At 48.3% G+C, this 21,233-nt stretch overlaps 42 non-coding genes across 42 annotated transcripts; all 42 read right to left on the bottom strand.

Moving 5' to 3' along the window:
• Positions 1 to 109: 109 nt before the first annotated feature.
• Positions 110 to 182, bottom strand: Trnar-ucg. Its single transcript has one exon. It is a non-coding gene; the product is annotated as a tRNA-Arg (tRNA).
• A 554-nt stretch (positions 183 to 736) lies between these two features.
• On the bottom strand, positions 737 to 808 carry Trnat-agu. Its single transcript has one exon. It is a non-coding gene; the product is annotated as a tRNA-Thr (tRNA).
• Positions 809 to 1,129: 321 nt separating this feature from the next.
• On the bottom strand, positions 1,130 to 1,202 carry Trnak-cuu. Its single transcript has one exon. It is a non-coding gene; the product is annotated as a tRNA-Lys (tRNA).
• Positions 1,203 to 1,640: 438 nt separating this feature from the next.
• Trnar-ucg lies at positions 1,641 to 1,713 on the bottom strand. The gene has a single exon. It is a non-coding gene; the product is annotated as a tRNA-Arg (tRNA).
• Positions 1,714 to 2,258: 545 nt separating this feature from the next.
• Positions 2,259 to 2,330, bottom strand: Trnat-agu. Its single transcript has one exon. It is a non-coding gene; the product is annotated as a tRNA-Thr (tRNA).
• Positions 2,331 to 2,651: 321 nt separating this feature from the next.
• Positions 2,652 to 2,724, bottom strand: Trnak-cuu. The gene has a single exon. It is a non-coding gene; the product is annotated as a tRNA-Lys (tRNA).
• A 438-nt stretch (positions 2,725 to 3,162) lies between these two features.
• Positions 3,163 to 3,235, bottom strand: Trnar-ucg. Its single transcript has one exon. It is a non-coding gene; the product is annotated as a tRNA-Arg (tRNA).
• A 560-nt stretch (positions 3,236 to 3,795) lies between these two features.
• On the bottom strand, positions 3,796 to 3,867 carry Trnat-agu. Its single transcript has one exon. It is a non-coding gene; the product is annotated as a tRNA-Thr (tRNA).
• Positions 3,868 to 4,188: 321 nt separating this feature from the next.
• On the bottom strand, positions 4,189 to 4,261 carry Trnak-cuu. Its single transcript has one exon. It is a non-coding gene; the product is annotated as a tRNA-Lys (tRNA).
• A 438-nt stretch (positions 4,262 to 4,699) lies between these two features.
• Positions 4,700 to 4,772, bottom strand: Trnar-ucg. The gene has a single exon. It is a non-coding gene; the product is annotated as a tRNA-Arg (tRNA).
• A 546-nt stretch (positions 4,773 to 5,318) lies between these two features.
• Trnat-agu lies at positions 5,319 to 5,390 on the bottom strand. Its single transcript has one exon. It is a non-coding gene; the product is annotated as a tRNA-Thr (tRNA).
• Positions 5,391 to 5,711: 321 nt separating this feature from the next.
• On the bottom strand, positions 5,712 to 5,784 carry Trnak-cuu. Its single transcript has one exon. It is a non-coding gene; the product is annotated as a tRNA-Lys (tRNA).
• A 438-nt stretch (positions 5,785 to 6,222) lies between these two features.
• Positions 6,223 to 6,295, bottom strand: Trnar-ucg. The gene has a single exon. It is a non-coding gene; the product is annotated as a tRNA-Arg (tRNA).
• Positions 6,296 to 6,846: 551 nt separating this feature from the next.
• On the bottom strand, positions 6,847 to 6,918 carry Trnat-agu. Its single transcript has one exon. It is a non-coding gene; the product is annotated as a tRNA-Thr (tRNA).
• Positions 6,919 to 7,239: 321 nt separating this feature from the next.
• On the bottom strand, positions 7,240 to 7,312 carry Trnak-cuu. Its single transcript has one exon. It is a non-coding gene; the product is annotated as a tRNA-Lys (tRNA).
• Positions 7,313 to 7,750: 438 nt separating this feature from the next.
• On the bottom strand, positions 7,751 to 7,823 carry Trnar-ucg. Its single transcript has one exon. It is a non-coding gene; the product is annotated as a tRNA-Arg (tRNA).
• A 551-nt stretch (positions 7,824 to 8,374) lies between these two features.
• Trnat-agu lies at positions 8,375 to 8,446 on the bottom strand. The gene has a single exon. It is a non-coding gene; the product is annotated as a tRNA-Thr (tRNA).
• Positions 8,447 to 8,767: 321 nt separating this feature from the next.
• Trnak-cuu lies at positions 8,768 to 8,840 on the bottom strand. Its single transcript has one exon. It is a non-coding gene; the product is annotated as a tRNA-Lys (tRNA).
• A 438-nt stretch (positions 8,841 to 9,278) lies between these two features.
• Positions 9,279 to 9,351, bottom strand: Trnar-ucg. Its single transcript has one exon. It is a non-coding gene; the product is annotated as a tRNA-Arg (tRNA).
• A 572-nt stretch (positions 9,352 to 9,923) lies between these two features.
• Positions 9,924 to 9,995, bottom strand: Trnat-agu. The gene has a single exon. It is a non-coding gene; the product is annotated as a tRNA-Thr (tRNA).
• Positions 9,996 to 10,316: 321 nt separating this feature from the next.
• Positions 10,317 to 10,389, bottom strand: Trnak-cuu. Its single transcript has one exon. It is a non-coding gene; the product is annotated as a tRNA-Lys (tRNA).
• A 438-nt stretch (positions 10,390 to 10,827) lies between these two features.
• On the bottom strand, positions 10,828 to 10,900 carry Trnar-ucg. Its single transcript has one exon. It is a non-coding gene; the product is annotated as a tRNA-Arg (tRNA).
• Positions 10,901 to 11,466: 566 nt separating this feature from the next.
• Trnat-agu lies at positions 11,467 to 11,538 on the bottom strand. Its single transcript has one exon. It is a non-coding gene; the product is annotated as a tRNA-Thr (tRNA).
• Positions 11,539 to 11,859: 321 nt separating this feature from the next.
• Positions 11,860 to 11,932, bottom strand: Trnak-cuu. Its single transcript has one exon. It is a non-coding gene; the product is annotated as a tRNA-Lys (tRNA).
• A 438-nt stretch (positions 11,933 to 12,370) lies between these two features.
• Trnar-ucg lies at positions 12,371 to 12,443 on the bottom strand. Its single transcript has one exon. It is a non-coding gene; the product is annotated as a tRNA-Arg (tRNA).
• Positions 12,444 to 13,009: 566 nt separating this feature from the next.
• Positions 13,010 to 13,081, bottom strand: Trnat-agu. Its single transcript has one exon. It is a non-coding gene; the product is annotated as a tRNA-Thr (tRNA).
• A 321-nt stretch (positions 13,082 to 13,402) lies between these two features.
• Trnak-cuu lies at positions 13,403 to 13,475 on the bottom strand. Its single transcript has one exon. It is a non-coding gene; the product is annotated as a tRNA-Lys (tRNA).
• Positions 13,476 to 13,913: 438 nt separating this feature from the next.
• On the bottom strand, positions 13,914 to 13,986 carry Trnar-ucg. The gene has a single exon. It is a non-coding gene; the product is annotated as a tRNA-Arg (tRNA).
• Positions 13,987 to 14,531: 545 nt separating this feature from the next.
• On the bottom strand, positions 14,532 to 14,603 carry Trnat-agu. Its single transcript has one exon. It is a non-coding gene; the product is annotated as a tRNA-Thr (tRNA).
• Positions 14,604 to 14,924: 321 nt separating this feature from the next.
• Trnak-cuu lies at positions 14,925 to 14,997 on the bottom strand. Its single transcript has one exon. It is a non-coding gene; the product is annotated as a tRNA-Lys (tRNA).
• Positions 14,998 to 15,435: 438 nt separating this feature from the next.
• Trnar-ucg lies at positions 15,436 to 15,508 on the bottom strand. Its single transcript has one exon. It is a non-coding gene; the product is annotated as a tRNA-Arg (tRNA).
• A 560-nt stretch (positions 15,509 to 16,068) lies between these two features.
• On the bottom strand, positions 16,069 to 16,140 carry Trnat-agu. Its single transcript has one exon. It is a non-coding gene; the product is annotated as a tRNA-Thr (tRNA).
• Positions 16,141 to 16,461: 321 nt separating this feature from the next.
• On the bottom strand, positions 16,462 to 16,534 carry Trnak-cuu. The gene has a single exon. It is a non-coding gene; the product is annotated as a tRNA-Lys (tRNA).
• Positions 16,535 to 16,972: 438 nt separating this feature from the next.
• On the bottom strand, positions 16,973 to 17,045 carry Trnar-ucg. Its single transcript has one exon. It is a non-coding gene; the product is annotated as a tRNA-Arg (tRNA).
• A 545-nt stretch (positions 17,046 to 17,590) lies between these two features.
• Positions 17,591 to 17,662, bottom strand: Trnat-agu. The gene has a single exon. It is a non-coding gene; the product is annotated as a tRNA-Thr (tRNA).
• Positions 17,663 to 17,983: 321 nt separating this feature from the next.
• Positions 17,984 to 18,056, bottom strand: Trnak-cuu. The gene has a single exon. It is a non-coding gene; the product is annotated as a tRNA-Lys (tRNA).
• A 438-nt stretch (positions 18,057 to 18,494) lies between these two features.
• Positions 18,495 to 18,567, bottom strand: Trnar-ucg. Its single transcript has one exon. It is a non-coding gene; the product is annotated as a tRNA-Arg (tRNA).
• A 557-nt stretch (positions 18,568 to 19,124) lies between these two features.
• Trnat-agu lies at positions 19,125 to 19,196 on the bottom strand. Its single transcript has one exon. It is a non-coding gene; the product is annotated as a tRNA-Thr (tRNA).
• Positions 19,197 to 19,517: 321 nt separating this feature from the next.
• On the bottom strand, positions 19,518 to 19,590 carry Trnak-cuu. Its single transcript has one exon. It is a non-coding gene; the product is annotated as a tRNA-Lys (tRNA).
• Positions 19,591 to 20,028: 438 nt separating this feature from the next.
• On the bottom strand, positions 20,029 to 20,101 carry Trnar-ucg. Its single transcript has one exon. It is a non-coding gene; the product is annotated as a tRNA-Arg (tRNA).
• Positions 20,102 to 20,647: 546 nt separating this feature from the next.
• Trnat-agu lies at positions 20,648 to 20,719 on the bottom strand. The gene has a single exon. It is a non-coding gene; the product is annotated as a tRNA-Thr (tRNA).
• A 321-nt stretch (positions 20,720 to 21,040) lies between these two features.
• Trnak-cuu lies at positions 21,041 to 21,113 on the bottom strand. The gene has a single exon. It is a non-coding gene; the product is annotated as a tRNA-Lys (tRNA).
• Between the last annotated feature and the right edge of the window lie 120 nt (positions 21,114 to 21,233).

Raw genomic sequence — 21,233 nt, 5'->3', positions numbered from 1 at the left:
AGGCGCCGGTTTGCAGCCAGGAAGCGAACAGCAGCAACTTTCAACTAATTTTGTACTACTCAAACAACACAGTAAAACAGCATGCAACTTTTGCAGAACTGGAAAAACTCGACCGTGACAGGATTCGAACCTGCAATCTTCGGATCCGAAGTCCGACGCCTTATCCATTAGGCCACACGGTCACTGGCGCAATATGCTTCCCCACACACACCTCATTTTCGCCATTTGTACGCTTGCCGGAATGAATTTCCCATCTTTGACGCAATCCTCCATCTCTAATTTCAGTACTAAAAAGGCGACGCTACTTCTTGCTGTGTCCCATCGCAAGTTACATTCAAGCCCTTATGACGCTGATCAAACAAGAGGTTGCAAATCAGCTTCAATCGCTTACTGCCATCTCTGTCGGTTGCAGAAGGTACCTCACCCTATGTCATACAATGGCGAGTTGCCGCTGTTACCAAAGCGGCGGCGGCGCCGACGACGACGACGACGACGACGACAACCGCGAGGGTCTCTACCAGGGGTAGAAAATACATCACAAGAACTAAGTATTTCACGTCGGCATTCTCCGGAGACTGCCAAAAGCAACAGTTTCCGGTGCCTACTTTAATAGCACCATTCGCACTAATCTTTTGCGAGAGCAATTCTTAAATACCGCACCCATTCATAATTTTTTTAATCCTTGACCACTTTTTTCGAAAGCGCTACGGTAGATGGGGCTGTTACAAAATTCATTTGCCTCCTGTGAGGATCGAACTCACGACCTCTGGTTTACTAGACCAGCGCTCTGCCACTGAGCTAACGAAGCGCCGCCTAGCGCCCTTTTCGGGTACTTTATTCTTATGGACTAGTGAATCGGAGCCCTTCAGCTGGAAACGCACCGCATTAGCGACCATTACTTGCATTTAGTTAGCACAGCTGCTGCTTTCCTACACATCTCACACGATATCGATGTACGCCTAAAATTCCAAAACAACACATTTATTTCATTTCAGAGTTACTTTCAGCTTCAAAAACCATTCCTCTGATATTCATACGAAGCTAGGCATCGTCGTAACCCGTTACGTTCATTACGCAAGGCTCACGAGAGGGGCGCAGGTTGCATCCGCGTAGACACAAAATTTAGCGCCGCCCAGCGTGGGGCTCTAACCCACGACCCTCAGATTAAGAGTCTCATGCTCTACCGACTGAGCTAGCCGGGCTCCACACAACGCGTTACGAGCCATACAGTATTTATGCGACCTGCGACCATCTATGGAAGATCCTTTTGACTACAGCTTATTTCCTGCTGCCACAAATGAGCTACAATCCTATTCAATGGAAAATTGTCTCCGAAAGGCATCAAATCTACTTGAAATGATACGTGGCTATCAGCACCATTATTCAACACACATGCTCGACAGTGCGCAGACGCCTGTGGCGTAGCTCTTGGGTCCTGAGTCAGATGCAGTAGTTCCAAAAGAACTCTCCTGATCGGCACTGTGCCGAAAATTTCGCTACACAACCCCTTTGTCTTGCTTGAGCTTCAGGTAGGCGCCGGTTTGCAGCCAGGAAGCGGACAGCAGCAACTTTCAACTAATTTTGTACTACTCAAACAACACAGTAAAACAGCATGCAACTTTTGCAGAACTGGAAAAACTCGACCGTGACAGGATTCGAACCTGCAATCTTCGGATCCGAAGTCCGACGCCTTATCCATTAGGCCACACGGTCACTGGCGCAATATGCTTCCCCACACACACCTCATTTTCGCCATTTGTACGCTTGCCGGAATGAATTTCCCATCTTTGACGCAATCCTCCATCTCCAATTTCAGTACTAAAAAGGCGACGCTACTTCTTGCTGTGTCCCATCGCAAGTTACATTCAAGCCCTTATGACGCTGATCAAACAAGAGGTTGCAAATCAGCTTCAATCGCTTACTGCCATCTCTGTCGGTTGCAGAAGGTAACTCACCCTATGTCATACAATGGCGAGTTGCCGCTGTTACCAAAGCGGCGGCGGCGCCGCCGACGACGACGACAACCGCGAGGGTCTCTACCAGGGGTAGAAAATACATCACAAGAACTAAGTATTTCACGTCGGCATTCTCCGGAGACTGCCAAAAGCAACAGTTTCCGGTGCCTACTTTAATAGCACCATTCGCACTATTCTTTTGCGAGAGCAATTCTTAAATACCGCACCCATTCATAATTTTTTTTATCCTTGACCACTTTTCTCGAAAGCGCTACGGTAGATGGGGCTGTTACAAAATTCATTTGCCTCCTGTGAGGATCGAACTCACGACCTCTGGTTTACTAGACCAGCGCTCTGCCACTGAGCTAAGGAGGCGCCGCCTAGCGCCCTTTTCGGGTACTTTATTCTTATGGACTAGTGAATCGGAGCCCTTCAGCTGGAAACGCACCGCATTAGCGACCATTACTTGCATTTAGTTAGCACAGCTGCTGCTTTCCTACACATCTCACACGATATCGATGTACGCCTAAAATTCCAAAACAACACATTTATTTCATTTCAGAGTTACTTTCAGCTTCAAAAACCATTCCTCTGATATTCATACGAAGCTAGGCATCGTCGTAACCCGTTACGTTCATTACGCAAGGCTCACGAGAGGGGCGCAGGTTGCATCCGCGTAGACACAAAATTTAGCGCCGCCCAGCGTGGGGCTCTAACCCACGACCCTCAGATTAAGAGTCTCGTGCTCTACCGACTGAGCTAGCCGGGCTCCACACAACGCGTTACGAGCCATACAGTATTTATGCGACCTGCGACCATCTATGGAAGATCCTTTTGACTACAGCTTATTTCCTGCTGCCACAAATGAGCTACAATCCTATTCAATGGAAAATTGTCTCCGAAAGGCATCAAATCTACTTGAAATGATACGTGGCTATCAGCACCATTATTCAACACACATGCTCGACAGTGCGCAGACGCCTGTGGCGTAGCTCTTGGGTCCTGAGTCAGATGCAGTAGTTCCAAAAGAACTCTCCTGATCGGAACTGTGCCGAAAATTTCGCTACACAACCCCTTTGTCTTGCTTGAGCTTCAGGTAGGCGCCGGTTTGCAGCCAGGAAGCGGACAGCAGCAACTTTCAACTAATTTTGTACTACTCAAACAACACAGTAAAACAGCATGCAACTTTTGCAGAACTGGAAAAACTCGACCGTGACAGGATTCGAACCTGCAATCTTCGGATCCGAAGTCCGACGCCTTATCCATTAGGCCACACGGTCATTGGCGCAATATGCTTCCCCACACACACCTCATTTTCGCCATTTGTACGCTTGCCGGAATGAATTTCCCATCTTTGACGCAATCCTCCATCTCCAATTTCAGTACTAAAAAGGCGACGCTACTTCTTGCTGTGTCCCATCGCAAGTTACATTCAAGCCCTTATGACGCTGATCAAACAAGAGGTTGCAAATCAGCTTCAATCGCTTACTGCCATCTCTGTCGGTTGCAGAAGGTACCTCACCCTATGTCATACAATGGCGAGTTGCCGCTGTTACCAAAGCGGCGGCGGCGCCGACGACGACGACGACGACGACGACGACGACGACCGCGAGGGTCTCTACCAGGGGTAGAAAATACATCACAAGAACTAAGTATTTCACGTCGGCATTCTCCGGAGACTGCCAAAAGCAACAGTTTCCGGTGCCTACTTTAATAGCACCATTCGCACTATTCTTTTGCGAGAGCAATTCTTAAATACCGCACCCATTCATAATTTTTTTTATCCTTGACCACTTTTCTCGAAAGCGCTACGGTAGATGGGGCTGTTACAAAATTCATTTGCCTCCTGTGAGGATCGAACTCACGACCTCTGGTTTACTAGACCAGCGCTCTGCCACTGAGCTAAGGAGGCGCCGCCTAGCGCCCTTTTCGGGTACTTTATTCTTATGGACTAGTGAATCGGAGCCCTTCAGCTGGAAACGCACCGCATTAGCGACCATTACTTGCATTTAGTTAGCACAGCTGCTGCTTTCCTACACATCTCACACGATATCGATGTACGCCTAAAATTCCAAAACAACACATTTATTTCATTTCAGAGTTACTTTCAGCTTCAAAAACCATTCCTCTGATATTCATACGAAGCTAGGCATCGTCGTAACCCGTTACGTTCATTACGCAAGGCTCACGAGAGGGGCGCAGGTTGCATCCGCGTAGACACAAAATTTAGCGCCGCCCAGCGTGGGGCTCTAACCCACGACCCTCAGATTAAGAGTCTCATGCTCTACCGACCGAGCTAGCCGGGCTCCACACAACGCGTTACGAGGCATACAGTATTTATGCGACCTGCGACCATCTATGGAAGATCCTTTTGACTACAGCTTATTTCCTGCTGCCACAAATGAGCTACAATCCTATTCAATGGAAAATTGTCTCCGAAAGGCATCAAATCTACTTGAAATGATACGTGGCTATCAGCACCATTATTCAACACACATGCTCGACAGTGCGCAGACGCCTGTGGCGTAGCTCTTGGGTCCTGAGTCAGATGCAGTAGTTCCAAAAGAACTCTCCTGATCGGCACTGTGCCGAAAATTTCGCTACACAACCCCTTTGTCTTGCTTGAGCTTCAGGTAGGCGCCGGTTTGCAGCCAGGAAGCGAACAGCAGCAACTTTCAACTAATTTTGTACTACTCAAACAACACAGTAAAACAGCATGCAACTTTTGCAGAACTGGAAAAACTCGACCGTGACAGGATTCGAACCTGCAATCTTCGGATCCGAAGTCCGACGCCTTATCCATTAGGCCACACGGTCACTGGCGCAATATGCTTCCCCACACACACCTCATTTTCGCCATTTGTACGCTTGCCGGAATGAATTTCCCATCTTTGACGCAATCCTCCATCTCCAATTTCAGTACTAAAAAGGCGACGCTACTTCTTGCTGTGTCCCATCGCAAGTTACATTCAAGCCCTTATGACGCTGATCAAACAAGAGGTTGCAAATCAGCTTCAATCGCTTACTGCCATCTCTGTCGGTTGCAGAAGGTAACTCACCCTATGTCATACAATGGCGAGTTGCCGCTGTTACCAAAGCGGCGGCGGCGCCGCCGACGACGACGACAACCGCGAGGGTCTCTACCAGGGGTAGAAAATACATCACAAGAACTAAGTATTTCACGTCGGCATTCTCCGGAGACTGCCAAAAGCAACAGTTTCCGGTGCCTACTTTAATAGCACCATTCGCACTATTCTTTTGCGAGAGCAATTCTTAAATACCGCACCCATTCATAATTTTTTTTTATCCTTGACCACTTTTCTCGAAAGCGCTACGGTAGATGGGGCTGTTACAAAATTCATTTGCCTCCTGTGAGGATCGAACTCACGACCTCTGGTTTACTAGACCAGCGCTCTGCCACTGAGCTAAGGAGGCGCCGCCTAGCGCCCTTTTCGGGTACTTTATTCTTATGGACTAGTGAATCGGAGCCCTTCAGCTGGAAACGCACCGCATTAGCGACCATTACTTGCATTTAGTTAGCACAGCTGCTGCTTTCCTACACATCTCACACGATATCGATGTACGCCTAAAATTCCAAAACAACACATTTATTTCATTTCAGAGTTACTTTCAGCTTCAAAAACCATTCCTCTGATATTCATACGAAGCTAGGCATCGTCGTAACCCGTTACGTTCATTACGCAAGGCTCACGAGAGGGGCGCAGGTTGCATCCGCGTAGACACAAAATTTAGCGCCGCCCAGCGTGGGGCTCTAACCCACGACCCTCAGATTAAGAGTCTCATGCTCTACCGACCGAGCTAGCCGGGCTCCACACAACGCGTTACGAGCCATACAGTATTTATGCGACCTGCGACCATCTATGGAAGATCCTTTTGACTACAGCTTATTTCCTGCTGCCACAAATGAGCTACAATCCTATTCAATGGAAAATTGTCTCCGAAAGGCATCAAATCTACTTGAAATGATACGTGGCTATCAGCACCATTATTCAACACACATGCTCGACAGTGCGCAGACGCCTGTGGCGTAGCTCTTGGGTCCTGAGTCAGATGCAGTAGTTCCAAAAGAACTCTCCTGATCGGCACTGTGCCGAAAATTTCGCTACACAACCCCTTTGTCTTGCTTGAGCTTCAGGTAGGCGCCGGTTTGCAGCCAGGAAGCGAACAGCAGCAACTTTCAACTAATTTTGTACTACTCAAACAACACAGTAAAACAGCATGCAACTTTTGCAGAACTGGAAAAACTCGACCGTGACAGGATTCGAACCTGCAATCTTCGGATCCGAAGTCCGACGCCTTATCCATTAGGCCACACGGTCACTGGCGCAATATGCTTCCCCACACACACCTCATTTTCGCCATTTGTACGCTTGCCGGAATGAATTTCCCATCTTTGACGCAATCCTCCATCTCTAATTTCAGTACTAAAAAGGCGACGCTACTTCTTGCTGTGTCCCATCGCAAGTTACATTCAAGCCCTTATGACGCTGATCAAACAAGAGGTTGCAAATCAGCTTCAATCGCTTACTGCCATCTCTGTCGGTTGCAGAAGGTACCTCACCCTATGTCATACAATGGCGAGTTGCCGCTGTTACCAAAGCGGCGGCGGCGCCGACGACGACGACGACGACGACAACCGCGAGGGTCTCTACCAGGGGTAGAAAATACATCACAAGAACTAAGTATTTCACGTCGGCATTCTCCGGAGACTGCCAAAAGCAACAGTTTCCGGTGCCTACTTTAATAGCACCATTCGCACTAATCTTTTGCGAGAGCAATTCTTAAATACCGCACCCATTCATAATTTTTTTAATCCTTGACCACTTTTTTCGAAAGCGCTACGGTAGATGGGGCTGTTACAAAATTCATTTGCCTCCTGTGAGGATCGAACTCACGACCTCTGGTTTACTAGACCAGCGCTCTGCCACTGAGCTAAGGAAGCGCCGCCTAGCGCCCTTTTCGGGTACTTTATTCTTATGGACTAGTGAATCGGAGCCCTTCAGCTGGAAACGCACCGCATTAGCGACCATTACTTGCATTTAGTTAGCACAGCTGCTGCTTTCCTACACATCTCACACGATATCGATGTACGCCTAAAATTCCAAAACAACACATTTATTTCATTTCAGAGTTACTTTCAGCTTCAAAAACCATTCCTCTGATATTCATACGAAGCTAGGCATCGTCGTAACCCGTTACGTTCATTACGCAAGGCTCACGAGAGGGGCGCAGGTTGCATCCGCGTAGACACAAAATTTAGCGCCGCCCAGCGTGGGGCTCTAACCCACGACCCTCAGATTAAGAGTCTCATGCTCTACCGACCGAGCTAGCCGGGCTCCACACAACGCGTTACGAGCCATACAGTATTTATGCGACCTGCGACCATCTATGGAAGATCCTTTTGACTACAGCTTATTTCCTGCTGCCACAAATGAGCTACAATCCTATTCAATGGAAAATTGTCTCCGAAAGGCATCAAATCTACTTGAAATGATACGTGGCTATCAGCACCATTATTCAACACACATGCTCGACAGTGCGCAGACGCCTGTGGCGTAGCTCTTGGGTCCTGAGTCAGATGCAGTAGTTCCAAAAGAACTCTCCTGATCGGCACTGTGCCGAAAATTTCGCTACACAACCCCTTTGTCTTGCTTGAGCTTCAGGTAGGCGCCGGTTTGCAGCCAGGAAGCGAACAGCAGCAACTTTCAACTAATTTTGTACTACTCAAACAACACAGTAAAACAGCATGCAACTTTTGCAGAACTGGAAAAACTCGACCGTGACAGGATTCGAACCTGCAATCTTCGGATCCGAAGTCCGACGCCTTATCCATTAGGCCACACGGTCACTGGCGCAATATGCTTCCCCACACACACCTCATTTTCGCCATTTGTACGCTTGCCGGAATGAATTTCCCATCTTTGACGCAATCCTCCATCTCTAATTTCAGTACTAAAAAGGCGACGCTACTTCTTGCTGTGTCCCATCGCAAGTTACATTCAAGCCCTTATGACGCTGATCAAACAAGAGGTTGCAAATCAGCTTCAATCGCTTACTGCCATCTCTGTCGGTTGCAGAAGGTACCTCACCCTATGTCATACAATGGCGAGTTGCCGCTGTTACCAAAGCGGCGGCGGCGCCGACGACGACGACGACGACGACAACCGCGAGGGTCTCTACCAGGGGTAGAAAATACATCACAAGAACTAAGTATTTCACGTCGGCATTCTCCGGAGACTGCCAAAAGCAACAGTTTCCGGTGCCTACTTTAATAGCACCATTCGCACTAATCTTTTGCGAGAGCAATTCTTAAATACCGCACCCATTCATAATTTTTTTAATCCTTGACCACTTTTTTCGAAAGCGCTACGGTAGATGGGGCTGTTACAAAATTCATTTGCCTCCTGTGAGGATCGAACTCACGACCTCTGGTTTACTAGACCAGCGCTCTGCCACTGAGCTAAGGAAGCGCCGCCTAGCGCCCTTTTCGGGTACTTTATTCTTATGGACTAGTGAATCGGAGCCCTTCAGCTGGAAACGCACCGCATTAGCGACCATTACTTGCATTTAGTTAGCACAGCTGCTGCTTTCCTACACATCTCACACGATATCGATGTACGCCTAAAATTCCAAAACAACACATTTATTTCATTTCAGAGTTACTTTCAGCTTCAAAAACCATTCCTCTGATATTCATACGAAGCTAGGCATCGTCGTAACCCGTTACGTTCATTACGCAAGGCTCACGAGAGGGGCGCAGGTTGCATCCGCGTAGACACAAAATTTAGCGCCGCCCAGCGTGGGGCTCTAACCCACGACCCTCAGATTAAGAGTCTCGTGCTCTACCGACTGAGCTAGCCGGGCTCCACACAACGCGTTACGAGCCATACAGTATTTATGCGACCTGCGACCATCTATGGAAGATCCTTTTGACTACAGCTTATTTCCTGCTGCCACAAATGAGCTACAATCCTATTCAATGGAAAATTGTCTCCGAAAGGCATCAAATCTACTTGAAATGATACGTGGCTATCAGCACCATTATTCAACACACATGCTCGACAGTGCGCAGACGCCTGTGGCGTAGCTCTTGGGTCCTGAGTCAGATGCAGTAGTTCCAAAAGAACTCTCCTGATCGGCACTGTGCCGAAAATTTCGCTACACAACCCCTTTGTCTTGCTTGAGCTTCAGGTAGGCGCCGGTTTGCAGCCAGGAAGCGGACAGCAGCAACTTTCAACTAATTTTGTACTACTCAAACAACACAGTAAAACAGCATGCAACTTTTGCAGAACTGGAAAAACTCGACCGTGACAGGATTCGAACCTGCAATCTTCGGATCCGAAGTCCGACGCCTTATCCATTAGGCCACACGGTCACTGGCGCAATATGCTTCCCCACACACACCTCATTTTCGCCATTTGTACGCTTGCCGGAATGAATTTTCCATCTTTGACGCAATCCTCCATCTCCAATTTCAGTACTAAAAAGGCGACGCTACTTCTTGCTGTGTCCCATCGCAAGTTACATTCAAGCCCTTATGACGCTGATCAAACAAGAGGTTGCAAATCAGCTTCAATCGCTTACTGCCATCTCTGTCGGTTGCAGAAGGTACCTCACCCTATGTCATACAATGGCGAGTTGCCGCTGTTACCAAAGCGGCGGCGGCGCCGACGACGACGACGACGACGACGACGACGACGACGACGACGACGACCGCGAGGGTCTCTACCAGGGGTAGAAAATACATCACAAGAACTAAGTATTTCACGTCGGCATTCTCCGGAGACTGCCAAAAGCAACAGTTTCCGGTGCCTACTTTAATAGCACCATTCGCACTATTCTTTTGCGAGAGCAATTCTTAAATACCGCACCCATTCATAATTTTTTTTATCCTTGACCACTTTTCTCGAAAGCGCTACGGTAGATGGGGCTGTTACAAAATTCATTTGCCTCCTGTGAGGATCGAACTCACGACCTCTGGTTTACTAGACCAGCGCTCTGCCACTGAGCTAAGGAGGCGCCGCCTAGCGCCCTTTTCGGGTACTTTATTCTTATGGACTAGTGAATCGGAGCCCTTCAGCTGGAAACGCACCGCATTAGCGACCATTACTTGCATTTAGTTAGCACAGCTGCTGCTTTCCTACACATCTCACACGATATCGATGTACGCCTAAAATTCCAAAACAACACATTTATTTCATTTCAGAGTTACTTTCAGCTTCAAAAACCATTCCTCTGATATTCATACGAAGCTAGGCATCGTCGTAACCCGTTACGTTCATTACGCAAGGCTCACGAGAGGGGCGCAGGTTGCATCCGCGTAGACACAAAATTTAGCGCCGCCCAGCGTGGGGCTCTAACCCACGACCCTCAGATTAAGAGTCTCATGCTCTACCGACCGAGCTAGCCGGGCTCCACACAACGCGTTACGAGGCATACAGTATTTATGCGACCTGCGACCATCTATGGAAGATCCTTTTGACTACAGCTTATTTCCTGCTGCCACAAATGAGCTACAATCCTATTCAATGGAAAATTGTCTCCGAAAGGCATCAAATCTACTTGAAATGATACGTGGCTATCAGCACCATTATTCAACACACATGCTCGACAGTGCGCAGACGCCTGTGGCGTAGCTCTTGGGTCCTGAGTCAGATGCAGTAGTTCCAAAAGAACTCTCCTGATCGGCACTGTGCCGAAAATTTCGCTACACAACCCCTTTGTCTTGCTTGAGCTTCAGGTAGGCGCCGGTTTGCAGCCAGGAAGCGAACAGCAGCAACTTTCAACTAATTTTGTACTACTCAAACAACACAGTAAAACAGCATGCAACTTTTGCAGAACTGGAAAAACTCGACCGTGACAGGATTCGAACCTGCAATCTTCGGATCCGAAGTCCGACGCCTTATCCATTAGGCCACACGGTCACTGGCGCAATATGCTTCCCCACACACACCTCATTTTCGCCATTTGTACGCTTGCCGGAATGAATTTCCCATCTTTGACGCAATCCTCCATCTCCAATTTCAGTACTAAAAAGGCGACGCTACTTCTTGCTGTGTCCCATCGCAAGTTACATTCAAGCCCTTATGACGCTGATCAAACAAGAGGTTGCAAATCAGCTTCAATCGCTTACTGCCATCTCTGTCGGTTGCAGAAGGTACCTCACCCTATGTCATACAATGGCGAGTTGCCGCTGTTACCAAAGCGGCGGCGGCGCCGACGACGACGACGACGACGACGACGACGACGACGACGACCGCGAGGGTCTCTACCAGGGGTAGAAAATACATCACAAGAACTAAGTATTTCACGTCGGCATTCTCCGGAGACTGCCAAAAGCAACAGTTTCCGGTGCCTACTTTAATAGCACCATTCGCACTATTCTTTTGCGAGAGCAATTCTTAAATACCGCACCCATTCATAATTTTTTTTATCCTTGACCACTTTTCTCGAAAGCGCTACGGTAGATGGGGCTGTTACAAAATTCATTTGCCTCCTGTGAGGATCGAACTCACGACCTCTGGTTTACTAGACCAGCGCTCTGCCACTGAGCTAAGGAGGCGCCGCCTAGCGCCCTTTTCGGGTACTTTATTCTTATGGACTAGTGAATCGGAGCCCTTCAGCTGGAAACGCACCGCATTAGCGACCATTACTTGCATTTAGTTAGCACAGCTGCTGCTTTCCTACACATCTCACACGATATCGATGTACGCCTAAAATTCCAAAACAACACATTTATTTCATTTCAGAGTTACTTTCAGCTTCAAAAACCATTCCTCTGATATTCATACGAAGCTAGGCATCGTCGTAACCCGTTACGTTCATTACGCAAGGCTCACGAGAGGGGCGCAGGTTGCATCCGCGTAGACACAAAATTTAGCGCCGCCCAGCGTGGGGCTCTAACCCACGACCCTCAGATTAAGAGTCTCATGCTCTACCGACCGAGCTAGCCGGGCTCCACACAACGCGTTACGAGGCATACAGTATTTATGCGACCTGCGACCATCTATGGAAGATCCTTTTGACTACAGCTTATTTCCTGCTGCCACAAATGAGCTACAATCCTATTCAATGGAAAATTGTCTCCGAAAGGCATCAAATCTACTTGAAATGATACGTGGCTATCAGCACCATTATTCAACACACATGCTCGACAGTGCGCAGACGCCTGTGGCGTAGCTCTTGGGTCCTGAGTCAGATGCAGTAGTTCCAAAAGAACTCTCCTGATCGGCACTGTGCCGAAAATTTCGCTACACAACCCCTTTGTCTTGCTTGAGCTTCAGGTAGGCGCCGGTTTGCAGCCAGGAAGCGAACAGCAGCAACTTTCAACTAATTTTGTACTACTCAAACAACACAGTAAAACAGCATGCAACTTTTGCAGAACTGGAAAAACTCGACCGTGACAGGATTCGAACCTGCAATCTTCGGATCCGAAGTCCGACGCCTTATCCATTAGGCCACACGGTCACTGGCGCAATATGCTTCCCCACACACACCTCATTTTCGCCATTTGTACGCTTGCCGGAATGAATTTCCCATCTTTGACGCAATCCTCCATCTCCAATTTCAGTACTAAAAAGGCGACGCTACTTCTTGCTGTGTCCCATCGCAAGTTACATTCAAGCCCTTATGACGCTGATCAAACAAGAGGTTGCAAATCAGCTTCAATCGCTTACTGCCATCTCTGTCGGTTGCAGAAGGTACCTCACCCTATGTCATACAATGGCGAGTTGCCGCTGTTACCAAAGCGGCGGCGGCGCCGACGACGACGACGACGACGACGACGACGACGACGACGACCGCGAGGGTCTCTACCAGGGGTAGAAAATACATCACAAGAACTAAGTATTTCACGTCGGCATTCTCCGGAGACTGCCAAAAGCAACAGTTTCCGGTGCCTACTTTAATAGCACCATTCGCACTATTCTTTTGCGAGAGCAATTCTTAAATACCGCACCCATTCATAATTTTTTTTATCCTTGACCACTTTTCTCGAAAGCGCTACGGTAGATGGGGCTGTTACAAAATTCATTTGCCTCCTGTGAGGATCGAACTCACGACCTCTGGTTTACTAGACCAGCGCTCTGCCACTGAGCTAAGGAGGCGCCGCCTAGCGCCCTTTTCGGGTACTTTATTCTTATGGACTAGTGAATCGGAGCCCTTCAGCTGGAAACGCACCGCATTAGCGACCATTACTTGCATTTAGTTAGCACAGCTGCTGCTTTCCTACACATCTCACACGATATCGATGTACGCCTAAAATTCCAAAACAACACATTTATTTCATTTCAGAGTTACTTTCAGCTTCAAAAACCATTCCTCTGATATTCATACGAAGCTAGGCATCGTCGTAACCCGTTACGTTCATTACGCAAGGCTCACGAGAGGGGCGCAGGTTGCATCCGCGTAGACACAAAATTTAGCGCCGCCCAGCGTGGGGCTCTAACCCACGACCCTCAGATTAAGAGTCTCATGCTCTACCGACCGAGCTAGCCGGGCTCCACACAACGCGTTACGAGGCATACAGTATTTATGCGACCTGCGACCATCTATGGAAGATCCTTTTGACTACAGCTTATTTCCTGCTGCCACAAATGAGCTACAATCCTATTCAATGGAAAATTGTCTCCGAAAGGCATCAAATCTACTTGAAATGATACGTGGCTATCAGCACCATTATTCAACACACATGCTCGACAGTGCGCAGACGCCTGTGGCGTAGCTCTTGGGTCCTGAGTCAGATGCAGTAGTTCCAAAAGAACTCTCCTGATCGGCACTGTGCCGAAAATTTCGCTACACAACCCCTTTGTCTTGCTTGAGCTTCAGGTAGGCGCCGGTTTGCAGCCAGGAAGCGAACAGCAGCAACTTTCAACTAATTTTGTACTACTCAAACAACACAGTAAAACAGCATGCAACTTTTGCAGAACTGGAAAAACTCGACCGTGACAGGATTCGAACCTGCAATCTTCGGATCCGAAGTCCGACGCCTTATCCATTAGGCCACACGGTCACTGGCGCAATATGCTTCCCCACACACACCTCATTTTCGCCATTTGTACGCTTGCCGGAATGAATTTCCCATCTTTGACGCAATCCTCCATCTCCAATTTCAGTACTAAAAAGGCGACGCTACTTCTTGCTGTGTCCCATCGCAAGTTACATTCAAGCCCTTATGACGCTGATCAAACAAGAGGTTGCAAATCAGCTTCAATCGCTTACTGCCATCTCTGTCGGTTGCAGAAGGTACCTCACCCTATGTCATACAATGGCGAGTTGCCGCTGTTACCAAAGCGGCGGCGGCGCCGCCGACGACGACGACAACCGCGAGGGTCTCTACCAGGGGTAGAAAATACATCACAAGAACTAAGTATTTCACGTCGGCATTCTCCGGAGACTGCCAAAAGCAACAGTTTCCGGTGCCTACTTTAATAGCACCATTCGCACTATTCTTTTGCGAGAGCAATTCTTAAATACCGCACCCATTCATAATTTTTTTTATCCTTGACCACTTTTCTCGAAAGCGCTACGGTAGATGGGGCTGTTACAAAATTCATTTGCCTCCTGTGAGGATCGAACTCACGACCTCTGGTTTACTAGACCAGCGCTCTGCCACTGAGCTAAGGAGGCGCCGCCTAGCGCCCTTTTCGGGTACTTTATTCTTATGGACTAGTGAATCGGAGCCCTTCAGCTGGAAACGCACCGCATTAGCGACCATTACTTGCATTTAGTTAGCACAGCTGCTGCTTTCCTACACATCTCACACGATATCGATGTACGCCTAAAATTCCAAAACAACACATTTATTTCATTTCAGAGTTACTTTCAGCTTCAAAAACCATTCCTCTGATATTCATACGAAGCTAGGCATCGTCGTAACCCGTTACGTTCATTACGCAAGGCTCACGAGAGGGGCGCAGGTTGCATCCGCGTAGACACAAAATTTAGCGCCGCCCAGCGTGGGGCTCTAACCCACGACCCTCAGATTAAGAGTCTCATGCTCTACCGACCGAGCTAGCCGGGCTCCACACAACGCGTTACGAGCCATACAGTATTTATGCGACCTGCGACCATCTATGGAAGATCCTTTTGACTACAGCTTATTTCCTGCTGCCACAAATGAGCTACAATCCTATTCAATGGAAAATTGTCTCCGAAAGGCATCAAATCTACTTGAAATGATACGTGGCTATCAGCACCATTATTCAACACACATGCTCGACAGTGCGCAGACGCCTGTGGCGTAGCTCTTGGGTCCTGAGTCAGATGCAGTAGTTCCAAAAGAACTCTCCTGATCGGCACTGTGCCGAAAATTTCGCTACACAACCCCTTTGTCTTGCTTGAGCTTCAGGTAGGCGCCGGTTTGCAGCCAGGAAGCGAACAGCAGCAACTTTCAACTAATTTTGTACTACTCAAACAACACAGTAAAACAGCATGCAACTTTTGCAGAACTGGAAAAACTCGACCGTGACAGGATTCGAACCTGCAATCTTCGGATCCGAAGTCCGACGCCTTATCCATTAGGCCACACGGTCACTGGCGCAATATGCTTCCCCACACACACCTCATTTTCGCCATTTGTACGCTTGCCGGAATGAATTTTCCATCTTTGACGCAATCCTCCATCTCCAATTTCAGTACTAAAAAGGCGACGCTACTTCTTGCTGTGTCCCATCGCAAGTTACATTCAAGCCCTTATGACGCTGATCAAACAAGAGGTTGCAAATCAGCTTCAATCGCTTACTGCCATCTCTGTCGGTTGCAGAAGGTACCTCACCCTATGTCATACAATGGCGAGTTGCCGCTGTTACCAAAGCGGCGGCGGCGCCGACGACGACGACGACGACGACGACGACGACGACCGCGAGGGTCTCTACCAGGGGTAGAAAATACATCACAAGAACTAAGTATTTCACGTCGGCATTCTCCGGAGACTGCCAAAAGCAACAGTTTCCGGTGCCTACTTTAATAGCACCATTCGCACTATTCTTTTGCGAGAGCAATTCTTAAATACCGCACCCATTCATAATTTTTTTTATCCTTGACCACTTTTCTCGAAAGCGCTACGGTAGATGGGGCTGTTACAAAATTCATTTGCCTCCTGTGAGGATCGAACTCACGACCTCTGGTTTACTAGACCAGCGCTCTGCCACTGAGCTAAGGAGGCGCCGCCTAGCGCCCTTTTCGGGTACTTTATTCTTATGGACTAGTGAATCGGAGCCCTTCAGCTGGAAACGCACCGCATTAGCGACCATTACTTGCATTTAGTTAGCACAGCTGCTGCTTTCCTACACATCTCACACGATATCGATGTACGCCTAAAATTCCAAAACAACACATTTATTTCATTTCAGAGTTACTTTCAGCTTCAAAAACCATTCCTCTGATATTCATACGAAGCTAGGCATCGTCGTAACCCGTTACGTTCATTACGCAAGGCTCACGAGAGGGGCGCAGGTTGCATCCGCGTAGACACAAAATTTAGCGCCGCCCAGCGTGGGGCTCTAACCCACGACCCTCAGATTAAGAGTCTCATGCTCTACCGACCGAGCTAGCCGGGCTCCACACAACGCGTTACGAGGCATACAGTATTTATGCGACCTGCGACCATCTATGGAAGATCCTTTTGACTACAGCTTATTTCCTGCTGCCACAAATGAGCTACAATCCTATTCAATGGAAAATTGTCTCCGAAAGGCATCAAATCTACTTGAAATGATACGTGGCTATCAGCACCATTATTCAACACACATGCTCGACAGTGCGCAGACGCCTGTGGCGTAGCTCTTGGGTCCTGAGTCAGATGCAGTAGTTCCAAAAGAACTCTCCTGATCGGCACTGTGCCGAAAATTTCGCTACACAACCCCTTTGTCTTGCTTGAGCTTCAGGTAGGCGCCGGTTTGCAGCCAGGAAGCGAACAGCAGCAACTTTCAACTAATTTTGTACTACTCAAACAACACAGTAAAACAGCATGCAACTTTTGCAGAACTGGAAAAACTCGACCGTGACAGGATTCGAACCTGCAATCTTCGGATCCGAAGTCCGACGCCTTATCCATTAGGCCACACGGTCACTGGCGCAATATGCTTCCCCACACACACCTCATTTTCGCCATTTGTACGCTTGCCGGAATGAATTTCCCATCTTTGACGCAATCCTCCATCTCCAATTTCAGTACTAAAAAGGCGACGCTACTTCTTGCTGTGTCCCATCGCAAGTTACATTCAAGCCCTTATGACGCTGATCAAACAAGAGGTTGCAAATCAGCTTCAATCGCTTACTGCCATCTCTGTCGGTTGCAGAAGGTACCTCACCCTATGTCATACAATGGCGAGTTGCCGCTGTTACCAAAGCGGCGGCGGCGCCGCCGACGACGACGACAACCGCGAGGGTCTCTACCAGGGGTAGAAAATACATCACAAGAACTAAGTATTTCACGTCGGCATTCTCCGGAGACTGCCAAAAGCAACAGTTTCCGGTGCCTACTTTAATAGCACCATTCGCACTATTCTTTTGCGAGAGCAATTCTTAAATACCGCACCCATTCATAATTTTTTTTATCCTTGACCACTTTTCTCGAAAGCGCTACGGTAGATGGGGCTGTTACAAAATTCATTTGCCTCCTGTGAGGATCGAACTCACGACCTCTGGTTTACTAGACCAGCGCTCTGCCACTGAGCTAAGGAGGCGCCGCCTAGCGCCCTTTTCGGGTACTTTATTCTTATGGACTAGTGAATCGGAGCCCTTCAGCTGGAAACGCACCGCATTAGCGACCATTACTTGCATTTAGTTAGCACAGCTGCTGCTTTCCTACACATCTCACACGATATCGATGTACGCCTAAAATTCCAAAACAACACATTTATTTCATTTCAGAGTTACTTTCAGCTTCAAAAACCATTCCTCTGATATTCATACGAAGCTAGGCATCGTCGTAACCCGTTACGTTCATTACGCAAGGCTCACGAGAGGGGCGCAGGTTGCATCCGCGTAGACACAAAATTTAGCGCCGCCCAGCGTGGGGCTCTAACCCACGACCCTCAGATTAAGAGTCTCATGCTCTACCGACCGAGCTAGCCGGGCTCCACACAACGCGTTACGAGCCATACAGTATTTATGCGACCTGCGACCATCTATGGAAGATCCTTTTGACTACAGCTTATTTCCTGCTGCCACAAATGAGCTACAATCCTATTCAATGGAAAATTGTCTCCGAAAGGCATCAAATCTACTTGAAATGATACGTGGCTATCAGCACCATTATTCAACACACATGCTCGACAGTGCGCAGACGCCTGTGGCGTAGCTCTTGGGTCCTGAGTCAGATGCAGTAGTTCCAAAAGAACTCTCCTGATCGGCACTGTGCCGAAAATTTCGCTACACAACCCCTTTGTCTTGCTTGAGCTTCAGGTAGGCGCCGGTTTGCAGCCAGGAAGCGAACAGCAGCAACTTTCAACTAATTTTGTACTACTCAAACAACACAGTAAAACAGCATGCAACTTTTGCAGAACTGGAAAAACTCGACCGTGACAGGATTCGAACCTGCAATCTTCGGATCCGAAGTCCGACGCCTTATCCATTAGGCCACACGGTCACTGGCGCAATATGCTTCCCCACACACACCTCATTTTCGCCATTTGTACGCTTGCCGGAATGAATTTCCCATCTTTGACGCAATCCTCCATCTCTAATTTCAGTACTAAAAAGGCGACGCTACTTCTTGCTGTGTCCCATCGCAAGTTACATTCAAGCCCTTATGACGCTGATCAAACAAGAGGTTGCAAATCAGCTTCAATCGCTTACTGCCATCTCTGTCGGTTGCAGAAGGTACCTCACCCTATGTCATACAATGGCGAGTTGCCGCTGTTACCAAAGCGGCGGCGGCGCCGACGACGACGACGACGACGACGACGACAACCGCGAGGGTCTCTACCAGGGGTAGAAAATACATCACAAGAACTAAGTATTTCACGTCGGCATTCTCCGGAGACTGCCAAAAGCAACAGTTTCCGGTGCCTACTTTAATAGCACCATTCGCACTATTCTTTTGCGAGAGCAATTCTTAAATACCGCACCCATTCATAATTTTTTTTATCCTTGACCACTTTTCTCGAAAGCGCTACGGTAGATGGGGCTGTTACAAAATTCATTTGCCTCCTGTGAGGATCGAACTCACGACCTCTGGTTTACTAGACCAGCGCTCTGCCACTGAGCTAAGGAGGCGCCGCCTAGCGCCCTTTTCGGGTACTTTATTCTTATGGACTAGTGAATCGGAGCCCTTCAGCTGGAAACGCACCGCATTAGCGACCATTACTTGCATTTAGTTAGCACAGCTGCTGCTTTCCTACACATCTCACACGATATCGATGTACGCCTAAAATTCCAAAACAACACATTTATTTCATTTCAGAGTTACTTTCAGCTTCAAAAACCATTCCTCTGATATTCATACGAAGCTAGGCATCGTCGTAACCCGTTACGTTCATTACGCAAGGCTCACGAGAGGGGCGCAGGTTGCATCCGCGTAGACACAAAATTTAGCGCCGCCCAGCGTGGGGCTCTAACCCACGACCCTCAGATTAAGAGTCTCATGCTCTACCGACCGAGCTAGCCGGGCTCCACACAACGCGTTACGAGCCATACAGTATTCATGCGACCTGCGACCATCTATGGAAGATCCTTTTGACTACAGCTTATTTCCTGCTGCCACAAATGAGCTACAATCCTATTCAATGGAAAATTGTCTCCGAAAGGCATCAAATCTACTTGAAATGATACGTGGCTATCAGCACCATTATTCAACACACATGCTCGACAGTGCGCAGACGCCTGTGGCGTAGCTCTTGGGTCCTGAGTCAGATGCAGTAGTTCCAAAAGAACTCTCCTGATCGGCACTGTGCCGAAAATTTCGCTACACAACCCCTTTGTCTTGCTTGAGCTTCAGGTAGGCGCCGGTTTGCAGCCAGGAAGCGAACAGCAGCAACTTTCAACTAATTTTGTACTACTCAAACAACACAGTAAAACAGCATGCAACTTTTGCAGAACTGGAAAAACTCGACCGTGACAGGATTCGAACCTGCAATCTTCGGATCCGAAGTCCGACGCCTTATCCATTAGGCCACACGGTCACTGGCGCAATATGCTTCCCCACACACACCTCATTTTCGCCATTTGTACGCTTGCCGGAATGAATTTCCCATCTTTGACGCAATCCTCCATCTCCAATTTCAGTACTAAAAAGGCGACGCTACTTCTTGCTGTGTCCCATCGCAAGTTACATTCAAGCCCTTATGACGCTGATCAAACAAGAGGTTGCAAATCAGCTTCAATCGCTTACTGCCATCTCTGTCGGTTGCAGAAGGTAACTCACCCTATGTCATACAATGGCGAGTTGCCGCTGTTACCAAAGCGGCGGCGGCGCCGCCGACGACGACGACAACCGCGAGGGTCTCTACCAGGGGTAGAAAATACATCACAAGAACTAAGTATTTCACGTCGGCATTCTCCGGAGACTGCCAAAAGCAACAGTTTCCGGTGCCTACTTTAATAGCACCATTCGCACTATTCTTTTGCGAGAGCAATTCTTAAATACCGCACCCATTCATAATTTTTTTTTATCCTTGACCACTTTTCTCGAAAGCGCTACGGTAGATGGGGCTGTTACAAAATTCATTTGCCTCCTGTGAGGATCGAACTCACGACCTCTGGTTTACTAGACCAGCGCTCTGCCACTGAGCTAAGGAGGCGCCGCCTAGCGCCCTTTTCGGGTACTTTATTCTTATGGACTAGTGAATCGGAGCCCTTCAGCTGGAAACGCACCGCATTAGCGACCATTACTTGCATTTAGTTAGCACAGCTGCTGCTTTCCTACACATCTCACACGATATCGATGTACGCCTAAAATTCCAAAACAACACATTTATTTCATTTCAGAGTTACTTTCAGCTTCAAAAACCATTCCTCTGATATTCATACGAAGCTAGGCATCGTCGTAACCCGTTACGTTCATTACGCAAGGCTCACGAGAGGGGCGCAGGTTGCATCCGCGTAGACACAAAATTTAGCGCCGCCCAGCGTGGGGCTCTAACCCACGACCCTCAGATTAAGAGTCTCATGCTCTACCGACCGAGCTAGCCGGGCTCCACACAACGCGTTACGAGCCATACAGTATTTATGCGACCTGCGACCATCTATGGAAGATCCTTTTGACTACAGCTTATTTCCTGCTGCCACAAATGAGCTACAATCCTATTCAATGGA

Source organism: Schistocerca piceifrons, chromosome 7 (assembly GCF_021461385.2).
Source record: "Schistocerca piceifrons isolate TAMUIC-IGC-003096 chromosome 7, iqSchPice1.1, whole genome shotgun sequence".
Classification (NCBI taxonomy): domain Eukaryota; kingdom Metazoa; phylum Arthropoda; class Insecta; order Orthoptera; family Acrididae; genus Schistocerca; species Schistocerca piceifrons.
Note: the sequence above shows the minus strand (reverse complement) of the source record. Positions and strands in the feature narration are given on the sequence as shown.